The sequence below is a fragment of the Balaenoptera acutorostrata genome, chromosome 9 (assembly GCF_949987535.1).
Source record: "Balaenoptera acutorostrata chromosome 9, mBalAcu1.1, whole genome shotgun sequence".
Taxonomy (NCBI): domain Eukaryota; kingdom Metazoa; phylum Chordata; class Mammalia; order Artiodactyla; family Balaenopteridae; genus Balaenoptera; species Balaenoptera acutorostrata.
In genome coordinates, this window is record NC_080072.1 from 108,061,811 (window position 1) to 108,080,877 (window position 19,067).

General features: G+C 38.6%; 1 protein-coding gene across 5 annotated transcripts in view; it reads right to left on the bottom strand.

Annotated features, from left to right (window-relative positions):
- Window positions 1-19,067, bottom strand: part of ARHGAP32 (Rho GTPase activating protein 32) — a 282,949-nt gene that overhangs the window by 237,372 nt on the left and 26,510 nt on the right. The window contains exon 2 of one of the 5 annotated variants that reach the window (XM_057552726.1): window positions 12,506-12,785. The exons of the other annotated variants lie outside the window; for them this stretch is intronic. The gene's annotated coding sequence lies outside the window, so the exon portion shown is untranslated. The remainder of the gene's footprint in view (window positions 1-12,505; window positions 12,786-19,067) is intronic. 5 annotated transcript variants of the gene reach the window in all.

Here is a 19,067-nt window from a genome sequence, read left to right on the forward strand (position 1 = left end):
TTTTATACCCATTTTACTCATTAGATAAACAGGCTCAAGAAAGGTTAAAAAACTTGTGCAAAATTATAATACTAGTAAGGAAGAATTCAAATTTAAGTATGACTTACATTAGTTTTATGCACTAAGGCATGCTGGGTTTCCTAATGATCCCAAAGAGCATTCTGGTGTTTGCAACGTTTGTTTTTCACTTAGTCATTCATTCATTCATTTATTTATTTATTTTTATAAGTTTATACATTTTATTATTTTTGGCTGCGCTGGGTCTTCGTTGCTGCGCGTGGGCTTTCTCTAGTTGCGGCGAGCGGGGGCTACTCTTCGTTGTGGTGTGCAGGCTTCTCATTGCAGGGGCTTCTCTTGTCGCAGAGCATGGGGCTCTAGGCACACGGGCTTCAGTAGTTGTGGCACGTGGGCTCAGTAGTTATGGCTTGCGGGCTCTAGAACACGGGCTCAGTAGTTGTGGCGCACAGGCTTAGTTGTTCCGCGGCATGTGGGATCTTCCCAAACCAGGGCTCGAACCCGTGTCCCCTGCACTAGCAGGCAGATTCTTAACCACTGCATCACCAGGGAAGTCCCTCACTTAGCCATTTAAATTCAACATAGTTCTCTGATATTTGGAACTGAGAGTTTGACCCTTTGTCAAAAAGATCTAGAGCTGAAATTCACTTTAAGATTGAAAACTTCTAGATACTATAAGACCTAAAAAATTGTATTTCTGAAAAGAATCACACAAGATTAAGACCACACTGTTAACCAGAGAGTTACAAAATCAGTCAGCTACTAAATAATTTGTAAGAATCAAACAATTTTTGTCAGCCCTCAAGTTTAGCATAGACAATGTCATAAGAAAGATAATTTACAGCTAGAGGGAAAGAAGCTTCTAAAGACTATATCCTCTATACCACCAAGTACGATCTTAAGCAAAAGCTGCTTGGATATCCTATTATAATCCTATGGTTCCCTAGTTGTTCCTTTTCTTAAATATTTCATATTTTCATTTTGCCTGCTCCAGTACATAGCTGATAATAAGTAAATATTGATGAAAATAGTAAATTTCAGATTTAAAGAAATATAAATCCCCTTTTGCTTATAAATCATTCATCCATTAAACAAATATTTACTGGCCATTTACTAAGTCTTAGCTGGTAGGAATACTCCAAAAAACAAAATCCCTGCTCTCTTGGAGTTTACATCCTAATGGGGAAGACAAATGTTCTTAAAAGATGTATTTGTTGGGTAGTGATAAGTGCATAAAGCCTGTTAAAGGGAACGGAGAATGCCTGCTTTACAGTAGGTAACCAGAGAAGCCTCTGTGAGGAGGTGACCTGTGAACAGAGACCTGAATAAACTGAGTGAATTACGTGGGTACCTGTGGAAAGCCCATCTGGGCAAGGGGATCCACAAGTGCAAAGACCCTGGGGCAAGAGCAGCTTGATGGCTAGGGTGTGCAATAGAGTATCAGTGGAGTGACAGGAGAAAAGGCTCCAGAAATAGGGCCAGACCTTGCAGGGCTTTCCAAGTTGTACTAAGAACACCTGAAATAGGAATCTACTAAGGTTTCTGTGAAAGAGGAATATGGCCTTGCTTATATTAAAGAGGTTTAACTCAGCTGCTATATAAAGACTAGTTCTGAGCTAGACACAAATCAAACAAGGAGACCAGTTTAGGGCTGTTGCCTTGGTCTAGTCAAGGAGGTAGTGGTGATTTTGAGCTACAGTGGGAGCAATGGAGGAAGTGAGAAATGCCCCAAGCCAAGATCTATTTTGAGGGTAGGGACAACAGAGTTTGCTGATATAGTGGGTATGAACTGGAGAAAAAGCAGAGTCGCATTTGACCCCAAAGACTTTGATGTTTCAAGGTAATTTTCAATTTTCTCAATCACAGTTCTGACTAATCCTAACTCTTCCCATAAACTTAGGTAAAATCAATTCACCCTGAATCTCTCATCTTAAGGCCAATCAATCACGGAATTTATTCACAGTCCCTTTGAGGACACAGAGCACCTTTATGTTAAAGGATTCTTCCTTCTAACTTTTATACCCTCTCAGGAATAACTCCTAACAACAAAGCCAAGTAATGGAGCCTTTGCCCTTTCATGTCCTTTCTTTTCCACCTCTTCTCATTTCTCATGACCCAGTAAGAAAAAAAGCTGCACAGTGAGGAAGCACTGAGTGAAAACTTCAGCGATGGTCTTTCTTCAATCAATGACTTCCCAGGCAGCTGGGTTTACTAATCATCTCCTGTTCCGCCAACACCGCGTATCTACAAAAATCACTAACCCATGCGTTCATGCAGGCTTAAGGTCACTCTGATACAAAGACAGGAGAGATTTAATATAACCAGCTGCCTTTTCAGAGAACTTATTTTAAATACATGCACACATATATCTAACAAACACAATTAAGACTTTTCAATAGTGCAATAAAATGTTATCTCCATAATTTTTAAAAGCCCGGCATATTATATACCTTGTTAGTTAGTACAGACTGACTTTCCTCTTTCCTGTGTGTTCTTTCTACCTCTAGCTTTTGCCCTTTTCCAAAATCATATTCTTCTGTAGCAAATATTTTTTGTGAGCATTTACTCTGTGTTAAGACCTGCAGTAAGCACTCCACTGCATAATGTCATTTATTCATCACAACAGCTAAGTACTATCATTACCACCACTTTGCAGATGAGTAAACCCGTGATTGATCAGATTACCAAGAGTGACAGAGCCAGGAGGTGTCCCTGTACTGAAGGCCCCACAGTTCATGCTCCTACCTACCATTTAAGTATCTCTTAGTCCATCTAGGAAACCTTCCTAAAATACAAATTGAATGATATCAGTTCCTGCTCAAATAAAATACCTCTAAGTGTTTTCAAACGCCTACAAAATAGAGTACAAACTCCTTAGCATATTAGCCTTAACATCATCTCCAATTAATCCTCCTCATTCCCCACATTACTGCCAACACACACTACTGGCCATTTTCCAAATATGTTCCATACTATTCCACCTGTGTTGTTCTCACATTAATCCATCAAACCAGCCTCAATCTGTTGACACCAAGCCATCTCTCTAAAATCCAACTCAAATGCCACTCTTCCTGAAATTTTTTTCCCAAAAACTTACAAGACATACACACACAATTTTTTTAAAAACAGATTTTTCCCTCTTGGAGACCCCACAGCATTTTGTAGTTTTTTAGGCAACTATCATTCTACCTTGTTCATACAAATTCCTTCTCTCACCTCTCAGACTATATAAATTCCAGGGGAGGGACTGTTTTTTGTAATCTTCATTTCTTACATATCACCTGCACATAAAATGTTTGTAGAATTAATTCTGGGCATAAAACTTAAGTTTTTAAAGATGCAGGTCCCACTTGCCAGTTATACTAGTTGAGATTACTATCTTAAGATTTGACTTTCAGATAACCAACCCCATCAAATATCAATACCTAAACCAAGTTGTTTAATTCTTAAGCTGTAAGCACATTCTCCCCATTTATAGCTAGTCAACAAGATCAAACTCTTCCCTACTCAGAAGGGAGCATATAACAGCATGATACAAATGGAAATAATTGGACACCATTAAGTTCATGAAATATCTCTTTACAGATTTTAATTTTATATTTTCTACATATGAATAATATATTCTTGAAAATATATCTATGCGATATAGCTTAAAGACAGGAATTGCAATAGTAGCAATCTAGCTTTTATAATATTAATAATACAAACTAACCCTGAAATACCACTTAAATTCACTAAGTGCTATCAGAAGTAACTGTTTTTAATGATGTGACAGAAAAAAGTTTTTCTTAGTATAATTTAAATGCCTCCTTTAAAGAGCAGCAAAGAATGTGCAGTCACCTTTAACCTACCATACCACAGCTCTACTTGGAACCCTGAGGCCAACTAGTTCCATCATGTGTCACATTCCTGTCACCTCCCTTGATCACTGCCCCCCAAGGCAAGCTCTTGCAACATACCGAGAGTGTACTCCTCCTAGCCCTATCCAGGGCTACAGTTGTAGGAACTCAATATCACAAACAAACAACTGAGGGATTTGGACTGCTAAAGACAGTCATGGTATGAAACAAAATACACTGTTCAATAAATAGTAATTTCCAAAATTATTTCTAACTACCTACAAATATGTATAAAAAGAAGTCTAGGATGATCTTCCTGAATATTAATGACAGTTACTTTTGAGTAGTAAGATTTTGGAAATACCCTCCATACCACCAGGTTTTTTATAATGGGCATATATAATTTTTTTAAGGAATAAAGTGACTCTTTTAAAATTAAGAGTATTCAGCTCCAGACCCACCCCCACTAAGAGCACAAACCCACATTCTCCCATGACAGTTTAATTCACTTCAGGCTTTATCTACCACTTCTGCAGACATGATTACAAATCTATATTCTTAACATCTCTGGCCACCCCTATTCCCTACTCCCCAAGTCCCAGTTCCCCATTGCTACCTGCTTCCTAGAAGGAATCAACTGAATTTTCCACTGGCAATGCAAACGAAATAAATCCAATAGAAAATCCCACTTGTCCACATACACTAGCACACCCTCTTTATTTCCCAATGTGCATTAGGAACAAGACGTGCAATAAGTCCCCAAGTCACTCAAGTTTAAAACCTAAAAGTTGTCTTTAACTTGGACCTCTCCCTTACCCCACATACAAAGTTATCAAGCCTGCCATGCCACCTCTGTAACGCATTTGACATCTAATATTTCATTCCTACAAACACCACAGTAGTTTCAGTCTTCATCATCTACGTTCTGAAATACCACTAACAACCACAGGTCAAGCAATAAATATGATAAAGTTTACTATCCTCAATATAAAACATAAAACACGGCACAGGAGTGAACAACAAATGTTTTTTGATGGAAGGAAGGAAGGAAGGAAGAAGGGGAGGGAAGGAGAGGGGAGGGAAGGGGAGGGAGGGGAAGGGAGGGGAAGGGAGGGGAAGGGAGGGGAAGGAGGGGAGGAGGAATTCCTAGAGAATCAGACTTTGAAGGCTAGCGGGATTTGACTGCAGGACTTCGACAGGACTGGGGGAAACAGAGATTCCACTCTTGGAGGGCACACACAAAGTAGTCTGTGCATCGGGACCCAGGGGAAGGAACAGTGACCCCAGGGGAGACTGAACCAGACCTACCTGCTAGTGTTGGAGGGTCTCCTGCAGAGGCAGGGGTGGCTGTGTCTCACTGTGAGGCCAAGGACACTGGCAGCAGAAGTTCTGAGAAGTACTCCTTGGCATGAGCCATCAAAGACTCTGCCATTAGCCCCACCAAAGAGCCCGGGTAGGCTCCAGTGTTGGGTCGCCTCAGGCCAAACAACCAGTAGGGAGGGACGCAGCCCCACCCATCAGCAGACAAGTGGATTAAAGTTTTACTGAGCTCTACCCACCAGAGCAGCAGCCAGCTCTACCAACCACCACCCCTCCCATCAGGAAACTTGCACAAGCCACTTAGATAGACTATCCACCAGAGGGCAGACAGCAGAAGCAAGAAGAACTACAATCCTGTAACCTGTGAAACAAAAACCACATTCACAGAAAGATAGACAAGATAAAAAGGCAGAGGGCTATGTACCAGATGAAGGAACAAGATAAAACCCCAGAAAAACAACTAAAGGAAGTGGAAATAGGCAACCTTCCAGAAAAAGAATTCAGAATAATGATAGTGAAGATGATCCAGGACCTCGGAAAAGAATGGAGGCAAAGATCGAGAAGATGCAAGAAATGTTTAACAAAGACCTAGAAGAATTAAAGAACAATCAAACAGAGATGAACAATACAATAACTGAAATGAAAACTACACTAGAAGGAATCAACAGCAGAATAACTGAGGCAGAAGAACAGATAAGTGACCTGGAAGACGGAATGGTGGAATTCACTGCTGTGGAACAGAATAAAGAAAAAAGAATGAAAAGAAATGAAGACAGCCTAAGAGACCTCTGGGACAACATCAAATGCAACAACATCGCATTATAGGGGTCCAAGAAAGAGAAGAGAGAGAGAAAGGACCCGAGAAAATATTTTAAGAGATTATAGTCGAAAACTTCCCTACCATGGGAAACGAAACAGTCACCCAAGTCCAGGAAGTGCAGCGAGTCACATACAGGATAAACCCAAGGAGAAACACGCTGAGAAACATAGTAATCAAACTGGCAAAAATTAAAGACAAAGAAAAATTATTGAAAACAGCAAGGGAAAAACGACAAATAACATACAAGGGAACTCCCATAAGGTTAACAGCTGATTTCTGAGCAGGAACTCTACAAGCCAGAAGGGAGTGGCATGATATACTCAAAGTGATTAAAGGGAAGAACCTACAACCAAGATTACTCTACCCTGCAAGGATCTCATTCAGATTCAAGGGAGAAATCAAAAGCTTTACAGACAAGCAAAAGCTAAGAGAATTCAGCATCACAAAACCAGCTCTACAAGAAATGCTAAAGGAACTTCTCTACATGGGAAACACAAGAGAAGAAAAGCACCTACAAAAACAAACCCAAAACAATCAAGAAAATGGTCATAGGAACATACATATCGATAATTACCTTAAACGTGAATGGAGTAAATGCTCCAACCAAAAGATACAGGCTTGCTGAATGGATACAAAAACAAGACCCAGGGCTTCCCTGGTGGCGCAGTGGTTGAGAATCTGCCTGCCAATGCAGGGGACACGGGTTCGAGTCCTGGTCTGGGAAGATTCCACATGCCGTGGAGCAACTAGGCCCATGAGCCACAACTACTGAGCCTGCGCGTCTGGAGCTTGTGCTCCACAAGAGAGGCCGCGACAGCGAGAGGCCCACGCACCACGATGAAGAGTGGTCCCCGCTTGCCACAAGTTCTAGAGAAAGCCCTCACACAGAAACGAAGACCCAACACAGCCATAAATAAATAAATAAACAAATACTTAAAAAAAAAAAAAGTAAAGCAATAAATTAAAGAAATTAAAAAAAAAAAAGAACAAGACCCATATATATGCTGTCTACTAGAGACCCACTTCAGACCTAGGGACACATACAGACTGAAAGCGAGGGGATGGAAAAAGATATTCCATGCAAATGGAAATCAAAAGAAAGCTGGAGTAGCAATACTCATATCAGATAAAATAAACTTTAAAATAAAGAATGTTACAAGAGACAAGGAAGGACACTACATAATGATCAAGGGATCAATCCAAGAAGAAGATACAACAATCATAAATATATATACACCCAACATAGGAGCACCTCAATACATAAGGAAACTGCTAACAGCAATAAAAGACGAAATCGACACTAACACAATAATAGTGGGGGACTTTAACACCTCACTTACACCAATGGGCAGATCATCCAGACATAAAATTAATAAGGAAACAAGCTTTAAATGACACAATAGACCAGACAGATTTAATTGATATTTATAGGACATTCCATCCAAAAACAGCAGATTACACTTTCTTCTCAAGTGCACACGGAACATTCTCCAGGATAGATCACATCTTGGGTCACAAATCAAGCCTCAGTAAATTTAAGAAAATTGAAATCAGATCAAGCATCTTTTCTGACCACAACGCTATGAGATTAGAAATCAATTACACGGAAAAAAACGTAAAAAACACAAACACATGGAGGCTAAACAATATGTTACTAAATAACCAAGAGATCACTGAAGAAATCAAAGAGGAAATCAAAAAATACCTAGAGACAAATGACAATGAACACACGACAATCCAAAACCTATGGGATGCAGCAAAAGCAGTTCTAAGAGAGAAGTTTATAGCTATACAACCCTACCTCAAGAAACAAGAAAAATCTTAAGTAAACAATCTAACCTTACACCTAAAGAAACTAGAGAAAGAAGAACAAACAAAACCCAAAGTTAGCAGAAGGAAAGAAATCATAAAGAGCAGAGCAGGAATAAATGAAATAGAAACAAAGAAAACAACAGCAAAGATCAATCAAATTAAAAGCTGGTTCTTTGAGAAGATAAACAAAATTGATAACCCATTAGCCAGACTCATCAAGAAAAAGAGGAAGAGGACTCAAATCAATAAAATTAGAAATGAAAAAGGAGAAGTTACAACAGACACCACAGAAATACAAAGCATCCTAAGAGACTACTACAAGCAACTCTATGCCAATGAAATGGACAACTTGGAAGAAACGGACAAATTCTTAGAAAGGTATAACCTTCCAAGACTGAGCCAGGAAGAAATAGAAAATATGAACACACCAATCACAAGTAATGAAATTGAAGCTGTGATTAAAAATCTCCCAAAAAACGAAAGTCCAGGACCAGATGGCTTCACAGGTGAATTCCATCAAACATTTAGAGAAGAGCTAACACCATCCTTCTCAAACTCTTCCAAAATATTGCAGAGGAAGGAACACTCCCAAACACATTCTATGAGGCCACCATCACCCTGATACCAAAACCAGGCAAAGATACTAAAAAAAAGAAAATTACAGACCAATATCACTGATGAATATAGATGCAAAAATTCTCAACAAAATACTAGCAAACAGAATCCAACAACACATTAAAAGGATCACACACCATGATCAAGTGGGATTTATCCCAGGGATGCAAGGATTCTTCAATATACACAAATCAATCAATGTGATACACCGTATTAACAAATTGAAGAATAAAACCCATATGATCATCTCAATAGATGCAGAAAAAGCTTTTGACAAAATTCAACACCTATTTATGATAAAAACTCTCCAGAAAGTGGGCATAGAGGGAACCTACCTCAACATAATAAAGGCCATATACGAAAACCCCACAGCAAACATCATTCTCAATGGTGAAAAACTGAAAGCATTTCCTCTAAGATCAGGAACGAGACAAGGATGTCCACTCTCACCACTGTTATTCAACATAGTTTTGGAAGTCCTAGCCATGGCAATCAGAGAAGAAAAAGAAATAAAAGGCATACAAATCGGAAAAGAAGAAGTAAAAACTGTCACTGTTTGCAGATACTATACATAGAGAATCCTAAAGATGCCACCAGAAAACTACTAGACCTAATCAATGAATTTGGTAAAGTTGCAGGATACAAAATTAATGCACAGAAATCTCTTGCATTCCTATACACTAATGATGAAAAGTCTGAAGGAGAAATTATAGAAACACTCCCATTTACCATTGCAACAAAAAGAATAAAATACCTAGGAATAAACCTACCTAGGGAGACAAAAGACCTGTATGCAGAAAACAATAAGACACTGATGAAAGAAATTAAAGATGATACAAACAGATGGAGAGATATACCATGTTCTTGGATTGGAGGAATCAATATTGTGAAAATGACTATACTACCTAAAGCAATCTACAGATTCAATGCAATCCCTATCAAACTACCAATGGCATTTTTTACGGAACTAGAACAAATCATCTTAAAATTTGTATTGAGACACAGAAGACCCCGAATAGCCAAAGCAGTCTTGAGCGAAAAAAACGGAGCTGGAGGAATCAGACTCCCGGACTTCAGACTGTACTACAAAGCTACAGTAATCAAGACAATACGGTACTGACACAAAAACAGAAACATAGATCAATGGAACAGGATAGAAAGCCCAGAGATAAACCCACACACCTATGGTCAACTAATCTATGACAAAGGAGGCAAGGATATACAATGGAGAAAAGACAGTCTCTTCAATAAGTGGTGCTGGGAAAACTGGACAGCTACATGTAAAAGAATGCAATTAGAACACTCCCTAACACCATACACAAAAATAAACTCAAAATGGATTAGAGACCTACATGTAAGCCCAGATACTATAAAACTCTTAGAGGAAAACACAGGAAGAACACCCTTTGACATAAATCACAGCAAGATCTTTTTTGATCCACCTCCTAGAGTAATGGAAATAAAAACAAAAATAAACAAAGGGGACCTAATGAAACTTCAAAGCTTTTGCACAGCAAAGGAAACCATAAACAAGACGAAAAGACAACCCTCAGAGTGGGAGAAAATATTTGCAAACGAATCAACGGACAAAGGATTAATCTCCAAAATATATAAACAGCTCATGCAGTTCAATATTAAAAAAAAAAACAACCCAATCCAAAAATGGGCAGAAGACCTAAATCGACATTTCTCCAAAGAAGACATACAGATGGCCAAGAAGCACATGAAAAGCTGCTCAACATCACTAATTATTAGAGAAATGCAAATCAAAACTACAATGAGGTATCACCTCACACCAGTTAGAATGGGCATCATCAGAAAATCTACAAACAACAAATGCTCGAGAGGGTGTGGAGAAAGGGAACCCTCTTGCACTGTTTGTGGGAATGTAAATTGATACAGCCACTATGGAGAACAGTATGGAGGTTCCTTAAAAAACTAAAAATAGAATTACCATATGATCCAGCAATCCCACTACTGGGCATATACCCAGAGAAAACCGTAATTCAAAAAGACACATGCACCCCAATGTTCATTGCAGCACTGTTTACAATAGCCAGGTCATGGAAGCAACGTAAATGCCCATCGACAGACAAATGGATAAAGAAGATGTGGTACATATATACAATGGAATATTACTGAGCCATGAAAAGGAACGAAATTGGGTCATTTTTAGAGATGTGGATGGATCTAGAGACTGTCATACAGAGTGAAGTAAGTCAGAAAGAGAAAAACAAATATTGTATATTAACACATGTATGTGGAACCTAGAAAAATGGTGCAGATGAGCCGGTTTGCAGGGTAGAAGTTGAGACACAGATGTAGAGAACAAACGTATGGACACCAAGGGGGGAAAGCGGCGGGGGGGTGGTGGGGGGGTGGGATGAATTGGGAGATTGGGATTGACATGTATACACTGATGTGTATAAAATGGATGACTAATAAGAACCTGCTATATAAAAAAATAAATAAAATAAAATTCAAAAATTAAAAAAAAAGTTAAAATGCTAAAAAAAAAAAAAAAGTACTGTTATCACTATTACTCGTTTCTCCACATACTTCTAAAATTCTGGCTGAATCTTCCCTCTCCTCATTTTCTTGTGCTCCACACCCCCAACAATACGCTGATGACTCAGGCTGTAGTGACCTATGACCCCAAGGTTCCTTCTGCTCTATCCGTGCTTAGACACACCCTCGTGTACTTCTGTACTGTGTGCCTACTATGTACCACCTGCTGTGCAAGACACAGTGCACAGTGAGTAAAGCTGACATGGTCTCTGCCCTCCTGGAGCCTGGAGTGCACTGCCTCTCTCACAGTCATTTAGCCAACCAAGAGAAAAGGGTAACACAATGCCGCTCAGATTACCTCTTACAACAAATGCTGTAGTGCAAGGGTGACAATAATACACTGAATTAGATAAGGAAAATAATAGGATGCCATTAAGAGAAGGGACAAAGTCAAAAGAGAACCATTCTGAAATTCATTAAAAACAGCAAAAAATTTCCTAGAAAACCTATAATGAGTCAAACAACTACAAGATTAAAAATATAAAGACACTACTGAGACATAAAGAAAAACACTGACCACTGACCAATCTACAAGGTAAAAAATCAGATACGGGTATGAAAGAACAATATATTCCAACATATTTTTTTAGCTTTTTAGAAAAAAAATCATATAGAATAAAGGAAAATATGTATATCAGAGTGGAAATAAACTCAGAGGGCTCAATTCTAAAGGATTTCATACATTTATAAAAAGCACTGAATTGGCATTAATATTGAAATTTTTATTACTAGTAGATACTCAAGAAAAGAGGTGCTCATGCCAAACCATAAGTGCAGGCTCCCAGCTGAGACCCTGCTGCTGACTCAGAGTCACATGAGCAGAGTGGTTTCCCAAAGCACACTCATTTTCTACCACACGAAAATCTATCCCAAACTGTTTTTCACTATGTGGCATTCTTGAAGGGTTGCGATTCAAGAGAAAGATTATAAGAAGAAACATAGCCAGCTATACATGATATCAAATGTATTCCTTTGAGAAATATGACTAAATAAGGAAACAAATGAACTAACAGGAACACTTGATACCTATCCAAACCTCTCAGCCCTTTAAAGAAATTGTTTCCTTTTTTTGTATTGAAGTATAATTGATTTATAGTATTATATTAGTTTCAGGTGAACAGCGTCATGATTCAGTATTTTTATAGATTATACTCCACCTAGTTATTATAAAATAATGGCTATATTTCCCTGTGCTGTACAATCTATCCTTGTTGCTCATCTATTTTATACACAGTAGTTTGTACCTCTTAATCCCATACCCCTATCTTGCCCCTCCCCTTTTCCCTCTCCCCACCGGTAACCACTAATTTGTCTTCTATACCTGTAAGTCTGTTTTGTTACAGACATTCGTTTGTTTTATTTTTTAGATTCCACACATAAGTGATAACATACAGTATCTGTCTTTCTCTGACTTATTTCACTAAGCATAATACTCTCTAGGTCCATCTGGGTTGCTGCAAATGGCAGAATTTTATTCTTTTTTATGGCTGAGTAGTATTTCATTGTATATACATACCACAGCTTCTTTATCCATTCATCATCTGTTGATGGACACTTGGGTTTCTTCCGTACCTTGACTATTATACATAATGCTGTTGTGAACACTGGGGTGCATGTATCTTTTTGAATTCGTGTTTTTAAAAATTGCTTCCTTGTATGAAAACATCAGATGCAGCAATACCAGAGACAGCAATGTTGGTGCTTCTCAAGTCCAATGTATTTAGGATGAGATCCTACTTTGCCACCTCACCAGCTGATATCAATCAATCTTCCTCTTTAAGCTTGTGATACCTCCTCTGCAAAACAGGGAAAAGCAGATGTCTGTATTTTCTATTGTATATCTAACAAATGTGTACGAAGAATACAATCGTTAACTGCTTTGAGAATTTTATGTTGATGTCTATTTTCCCTAATTATCTTATGTCACTGAAATAAAGCCTCTGAAATTAAGGTATCTCATTTTACATATTAATTTACTAATATAAGACTTATCCTGAAATCTTAATTTTATTTCTTAATATTGACAGCTATGATGAATAAAAACAGCAATTTATCTATTACAAAGCTTTAAAAAAACTATTCAGGTTGAACCTGTGGAGAATTTTTTAAACTATACTTAGACAACCATGTTACTGCTGGCTAACAACTGGTTCATACAGAACGGTGAGGATTGATACCCGCCTCTTCCTACCATCAGAAGTGAAATACCATAGTTCTTTGTTTTGCTCTAAGGAATATTCTCACTTCGTATACTGTAGCAGGATTATTTCTGAAACTATCACACTGTAAGCTCTTCAACTGTCTAATTATTGAATACATTTGTGTTTTTGTTAATAGCTTTATGGTATTTTCCATCTCTTTTGAAGAGTTTATTATGTCATTAATGAGAAAAAACAAGAAGGAAGGAAATTAAGGTTCATTAAGCACCAAATGCGTGCCAGACAGTATAAAAATTAACCTACATATGTCATACCTAATTTAATCTTCAAAAAATCCTGTGAGAAAAAGTAAAGCAGCTCCCCCTGCCCCAGCCCCAAGGTCACAAGGCTCTAGAATGCTACAGCCAGGATCTGAATAACAGCAATCCTTACTCCAGACCACGCTATTACCTGTGATTTCAGCTTTTTAAAAAATCTTCCTGCTTTTCCAGATTATAAAAATAATACCTGTTCATTGCCAAAATTCTGGGAAGTACAAAAAAATACAAAGATTATTAAGAACTATCTGAACTCCTACCATCCAGAGATAACTACTGCTTACATCTCAGTGAATTTTTTTCTTTATAAAATAGAAAAGTTTCAGGGGTTTTTATTATTATTACGTTGAATTACAAATTAATATATGGATACACTCGCATTGTTAAAAGTCAAGTAGGAGTCAAAGTAAGCCTTTTTTTATCTCCAGTTCCAGTCATTATTAACAGTTTTACTAAAAAGACTTTTCTTTATGCCTGTACATGCTTATATACAAATATAAATATAGTTCATTTAGTGTATTTTCATAAATACCTTATTTTTCTGTACATGTGTGTGTATTATTCTATACCTTGCTTTTCTGCATCTTATGTGGCTTGATGATCTTTCCAGATCTTTTATATACAGGGCTGACTCATGCTTTTTAATTTAGTTTATTTATTTATTTATTTTTTCGCTGCGTTGGGTCTTCGTTGCTGTGCGCGGGCTTTCTCTAGTTGCTGCGAGCACGGGCTACTCTTCGTTGCAGTGCGCAGGCTTCTCACTGCGGTGGCTTCTCTTGTTGCGAAGCACGGGCTCTAGGCGCACGGGCTTCAGTAGTTGTGGCACGCGGGCTCAGTAGTTGCGGCTCGTGGGCTCTAGAGTGCAGGCTCAGTAGTTGTGGCACATGGGTTTAGCTGCTCCACGGCATGTGGGATCTTCCCAGACCAGGGCTCGAACCCATGTCCCCTGCATTGGCAGGTGGATTCTTAACCACTGCACCACCAGGGAAGTCCCCTGACTCATGCTTTTAACTGCTAGCTTTTGTTTGATAGAGCTCAACTTCTTATAGAGTTCTTCATACCTTTTTCACTTTTATATCATGATTTTCCCTTGTTATTAAAGTCTTAAGTAATAAAGTTTATAATGGCTAAGTAACATTCTTCTATATGGATATATCATAACTATATTTTGTTGGACATTATGATTTACCAAATTTTCATCATTAGATATAATACTACAATGAGTATCTTTGGTTAAATCTTTAAGATCCTCAAAGTGGAATTACTAGGTCAAAGGTAACGCTTCAAGGCTCTTGATACATATTCCTAAATTGCCCTTCAGAAAAATTACACCATTTAACACACCCACAGCAGTGTATGAATTCCATTACACTATTTTTGCCTTTTAAAGAATTATTTATTCAAGGAACAGATGTTTAAAAATTACACTGGGAACTTCCCTGGTGGCGCAGTGGTTAAGAATTCGTCTGCCAATGCAAGGGACACGGGTTCTAGCCCTGGTCCAGGAAGATCCCACATCCCACGGAGCAACTAAGCCCATGCGCCACAACTACTGAGCCTGCGCTCTAGAGCCCGCAAGCCACAAATACTGAAGCCCATGCGCCACAACTACTGAGCCTGCGCTCTAGAGCCCACAAGCCACAAATACTGAAGCCCATGCACCTAGAGCCCATGCTCCACAACAAAGAGAAGCCACCGCAATGAGAAGCCTGCGCACTGCAACGAAGAGTAGCCCCTGCTCGCCGCAGCTAGAGAAAGCCTGCGCATAGCAACGAAGACCCAACACAGCCAAAAATAAATAAATAAATGTAAATTTTTTAAAAAAATTACACTGAATGCTATAAAATCCATCTTTGAATTTGGCTTAGATCCAGAAAATACCTTATAATTTAAACCAGCAAGTTGTGATTTCTTAGATATTGGTTAAGAGAATTCTAAACCAGTAGACAGTAAGTAGACTGGTCCTATCTTGATGAGGCACCACTAAGTAACTCCCAAGGTGATGGTGATAAGATAATGAAGTTAACAGACACTGTTACTTTTTTTTTTTTTTTTTTTTAATTAATTTATTTATTTTTATTTTTGGCTGTGTTGGGTCTTCGTTTCTGTGCCAGGGCTTTCTCTAGTTGCGGCGAGCGGGGGCCACCCCCCATCGCGGTGCGTGGACCTCTCACTATCGCGGCCTCTCCTGTCGCGGAGCACAGGCTCCAGACGCGCAGGCTCAGTAATTGTGGCTCGCGGGCCCAGCCGCTCCGCAGCATGTGGGATCCTCCCAGACCAGGGCTCGAACCCATGTCCCCTGCATTGGCAGGCAGACTCCCAACCACCGCGCCACCAGGGAAGCCCCAGACACTGTTACTTTTATCTGGTTTACAGACTCTCCTTTTCTCAAGCTTTTCTCCCTTAATGAAATATGATGTACTCCAATAACCCTGACTGTAGAATACAATACTGTCAGATGAATCATTTTTCCACCAGCCTACATCACAAAATCTTGAAACAGTTTCAATAAGAAGAAAATGTGTCTCTGAATGTAAAAAACACATGGCAGGAAACAGTAAACTTTTAAAAGTAAGTGGACTATATGAATACATGTAAATGTATTCATGAAAACACAGAAAACATCTAATTTGCTTAAGCTCAATGTTTAAATGCAACTATACTTTAAAATTATATTTGACAGAAACTTACTGAATGAAACACATCAACAATATATTAATTACACATATTTATAACTAAAATATTATGGAAGAAATAGAGCAAAAAATATGCAGGGTTGAAGACAACAACAAAGGACATTTATCTCAAACATGCCAGTGTGATTACATGCGTCACCCTTGTATCATCTCCACCACAGAAAAGGGAGATAATTTATAGTTTAGGAGCAATTCTAAACTGACATTACCTTTACAACTACAGTTTACTTTTATCTTCTCTAACACCTTTACCATCACTTACACTAACTGGTCTACTTCCAGCTTAACAGCTTTACTCTCAACTGTAGTCATGTCTGATCTTTGATTATCAATGGAGGAAAATAACAAACTCTCCTAGGATATACTGTCACCAAACTGGTTAAGAGGCAACAATGGTCAGCTAATTAGTAGATGGTACCTGTGCATTTTCAGGATGCTGTCTATGCTAATACACTGCTTTCCATTAGCAGTTTAACTGGCAACTTCTCTCCTCGACAGGGGATTCCAACACGTCAAAGATGTTTGCTGAACTGGGCAAAATATTGATCACCACTGCAAATTAGTTATTCTTCTTAACCAAACAAACACAGTAGAGTGAATCAAATACTCCAGGAAAATAACAGGAACAAGCTCTTAGATATAAATGGCAGAACAGGTCTTCCAAATCCAACTGTGTAAGAGAAACAAGGTTCAAGTGTATTTGTGCTTGAATTAAAGTAAGGCTATACCACCAGTAAGTAATATAATTGCCTTTGCCAGCATGCCTAGAGGTGAATGACTATCAGGTCTGAAAGAACTGCAGTCTTTCTTGGAGGCTGTCTACTTGATGTAATGATGCTGCCATCAGTTAAAGTATCAAAGCTTTGTAAATGCTACTCCCTCTACACAGCATGCTTCAGCCTCTCGCTAGGCCAAACTCTAAGCCCAACCAGGGAAAAGCACCTAGGGAAACTCCCTGAATACCCATAGGGGCATCTCAGTAAAATTACTCTGGCTCCAAAATGAAGGAAGAATGAGCTGGAATGGAAAAGTTTTCGGCAGAGAGAGCAGTAAGGAGGCTGTTGCAATAACTGTAAGAGAATATCTATCAGATGCAGCAGTGGAGATGGCAAGCGGCAGACAAACTTGACATTGGTTTAAAAGATGTAAAAGTAGAACTACATAGATAAATTAAATCCAGGTGTGCTTTGGGGGAAGGAACTGGAGAGCCAGAGGGTAAGTTAAGAAGACAGAGGGAGGATCTTTAGAAGACAACAAGGAAAGGAAGGGGCACCAAACCTACATACCTCTGAAGAAGACTGGTCCTAATCTTGCCCTCCTACTCCTGGACACCTAGGGAGTGGCCACCTAAATTCTGTCAGATAGGGATCCATCCCTCTCCCTGTTCATTACCTCACTTTGCTTCTTAAACAGGAACTCGTGATATATGGAGACAGATCTTATCTATGAATAAGGACATACTCTTGATACCAAATATGGCCACAGTCTATGGATAGGTAAGTATACACATCCTCATTATTTCCCAATCCAAGCAAAAAGAGCAGTAGATAAGGAAATGTGATACATGAAGAACATGCAGTGCACGTTAATTTTTGAGTGCCTGTTTCCAGAAGCACTCAGAAACAGAGCCTTAATATTTTCAGACAGAATATGCTCTGCACAGAGTGCAAACGGCTAAATCCAGCTACGTTACACACTATTAACTAATTACATGTTGAGGAAAAATAGTCCACAATATGTAGAAGTCTGATACTAATATATTGTCCTAGAAACTTTATACTTAACTGGAGCAGAAGGCCTGAATACTCACAGGGCAATCAAAAATCACTTACTCATAAAAACAGAGTAGATTGGTGGTTGCCAGGGGCTGGGGGGTAGAGGAAATGGGGAGATGTTAGTCAAACGGTACAAACTTCCAGTATAAGATGAGTTAGTTCTGAGGATCTAATGTGCAGCATGCTGACTCCAGTCACCAATACCGCACTGTATACTTGCAAGTTGCTAAGAGAGTAGATCTTAAATAGTCTCACCATAACAACAACAAAAATGTAATTTTGAGAGGTGAAGGATGTGTTAACTAACCTTACGTGGTAAACATTTTGCAATATATATGTGCGTCAAATCATCACATTAAACTTACACAATATTATATGTCAATTATATCTCAATAAAGCTGGAAAAAATTATTTCTTGTTACCAGTAGGCAAACACACCGCATTATAACCCAGAGTTATACAACTCTAGCTGGAAACTTCTGTGATGGCAGGTAACACACCTATTTTGCTCATCTTTGTATTGCCAGAGCTTACAAAGTATTTGAAAATCAATATGCACTCAGTAAGTACCTGTTCAAAAATGCTGCCACTGAGATCTTTAGGCAAAAATCTGTATCAGACCTGCTAACACAGGAGAACTGCCTACCACATGGTTGTACAAATGGACTGCTGCCAGGGATCTGAGCAGATTTGGATTGGTTAGTTATTCTAACTCATGCAGAATATAATTATGCAACTTTTAACTATTCAAGCTTAATTATATTAAAATTACATTATAAATGAAATGGTATATTCTTTATTTGTAATTAAAAGCAAATAGGTGGGGTTAGAGCCTTATGTGCCTAACTCACATTCAGTTCAATTCCAACTTCTGAAGCAAACATGAACCCTTGTAACTCACCATTTATTAATTGAGAGAGGAATTAAAAACTCATGCAGCACACATGTATACAGATCTCTGATCGTCTGGCCCCCGAGTTTAAAAACTAGAAAGAAAGTTCCCTAAAGATACTGTAATAATTCATATATTTTCAATTTCTCAAGACAATCTCAATTTTAAATACAGTTGGACCTTGAACAATGCAAGGGTTAATCAGCATATAATTTATAGGCACCTCCCACCCCCGCATC